Raw genomic sequence first — 2,481 nt, forward strand, 5'->3', positions numbered from 1 at the left:
CTAGCTTATCTCTCCACGCTTCAGGCTCTCTGCCTTTATTCCTGATGAAGGGCTTTTGCCCGAAACGTCGATTTTGCTGAAGCTCCTCGATGCTGCCTGAACTGCTGTGCTCTTCCAGCACCATTGATCCAGAATCTGGTTTCCAGCATCTGCAGTCATTGTTTTTACCAGGCTGGTCTCATGGCTGATCAGTAGCAAATGGAATTCAATCTGATAAGCGTGAAGTGATACACTTACGCAGAACAAACAAGGCAGGGGAATACATGAAGAATGTTGGGACCCTGGGGAGGACCGAGGATGAGGCTCCTTGGTGTGAATGTCAACCAATCCCTTATCAGAACAAATAGGTAGTGATTGAGAAGGCAAGTGGGACACGTTTTTATTTAGGTAAAAAACAATGACTGCAGATGCTGGAAACCAGATCCTCGATTATAGTGGGGCTGGGAAAGCACAGCAGTTCAGGCAGCATCCGAAGAGCAGGAAAATCGACGTTTCAGGCAAAAGCCCTTCACCATTCTGATGAAGGGCTTTTGCCCGAAATGTCGATTTTCCTGCTCCTCCGATGCTGCCTGAACTGCTTTGCTTTTCCAGCACCATTCTAATCCAGATACTTGTCTTTATTTGCCAGGGCACAATGTTAAGCATAGGGAAGCTTTGCAGGAACTATATAATACATTGGTTATGCCACAGATAGAGTATTGTTTGCTGTTATCAGAGCAGAGATTTACCAGGATGCTAACAGGTCTGCAGAGTTTTAGTGAGGAAGACAGATTGGAGAGGGTTCCTTCCCTTGGAGCAGAGGAGACTGAGGGGGGACATGACTTAGGTGAATAAAATTATTCAGGGCTTAGCCGGAAGAAACCTTTCCCTTTAGAAGAGGGATCAATGAGCAGGGGCATAGATTTTAGCTCAGGGGCAGGAGGCCCAGAGGCATCGTGAGGACATTTTCTTTCATCCAGCGAATGTTGGAAATCTGGGACTCACTGTCTGTATGGATGGTAGATGCAGAAACCTGCACAACATTTAAGTATTTAATTTGCACTTGTGATGCCAAGCCATAGAAAGCAATGGGCCAAGTGCCGGAAAATGGGATTAGAAGGGACGGTTGTTTCTGATTGATTGGCACAGACTTGATTCTGAGGAAATGGCAGGGGTTTGGCACCAGGTCAGAAAGCTGGTGCAGACACGATGGGCTGAATGGCCTCTTTCTATATGATAACAATTCTGCAATTGTGATTCTTTATCTTTCATTTCCATAGCTAAGAAACAAAGTCTATTTGGTGTTGTACATTAGCTTGCCAAGTTGGTGGGTAGTAATGGAAATGTTTCATCACCATACTAGATAACATCATCAGTGCGATCTCTGTGAAGCCTTGACAGAAGTCACACTGATGATGTTACCTAGCAATGGTGACAAAACTTTTGCATGACAACCCACCAGCTCAGAGAGCTAACCTACAAAAACATTCACAACCCGAGCTAAAATCTTCACAAGAATCTTCAAAAGTCTATTTGTGTTGGTGTGATATATTAATGACATGATGAGAAAACTGTGCACTGCTGTTTAAAGTGTTTTCTTAATGACTCAGTATGCGAATATGGAACAGAATCCAAAGAGACCCCATCCCTTGTCTGTACCAAGTTAGCTGACCTCAGCTTGAGGGGTAGGGAACACTGCTATTCACTCTCTCTGCAAAGGAGGAAACCAAAGTGAAGCTTTGTAATTCTGAATGATACTGTTGTAAAAGGTGCACCTGTGATTCTATCACATACAAAAAATTCCACTAAACCTTGTCACCTTGGAAAGGTGCTAAAAGGTTAACGTCAATGGGACAGCATTCAAATAGCAATCCCAGCAGAAGAGAAAGATGACAATGGAACAAAAAGACTTTAAGATAACCAATTCTCTCTCTCTAAAGCAACGGTCCCAAAGTTTGCTTTATTGCTGCCCATAGTTGCCTCCCTCCCATCATCTCTCTCAGCACCAATTTCCTCCTGACCACACCTCTCCCTTTCTCCCATTCACTGACTAGTCCATTGACTGTCTGTCTTTAACCTGCAGAGTCCTTTATGCTGTTTTTCTGTTGCTCATAACTTCACGCCTGCCATTGACTCTCCCACTTGCTGCTGGTAGAATCATGTGGCTACTCCTTAGTGAATTTGTCAAGGTGGGGTTAAGGAAACATTTAATCAGACAAGAGGGTGCTAGGTGGGGACCCACTGCCTTAGCTCTTTGCCCCACAATTGACAGGTCAACAGATAGCCTTCCCACATTGATGCTGATAACAGACAACTAATGCCTACCTGAGCACTTTAGCCTACAGATACTATTAGGAGAAAGTGAGGTCTGCAGATGCTGGAGATCAGAGCTGAAAATGTGTTGCTGGAAAAGCGCAGCAGGTCAGGCAGCATCCAGGGAACAGGAGAATCGACGTTTCGGGCATAAGCCCTTCTTCAGGAATGAGGAAAGTTTGTCCAGCA

Source organism: Chiloscyllium plagiosum, chromosome 11, assembly GCF_004010195.1.
Source record: "Chiloscyllium plagiosum isolate BGI_BamShark_2017 chromosome 11, ASM401019v2, whole genome shotgun sequence".
NCBI classification, from domain to species: Eukaryota; Metazoa; Chordata; class Chondrichthyes; order Orectolobiformes; family Hemiscylliidae; genus Chiloscyllium; species Chiloscyllium plagiosum.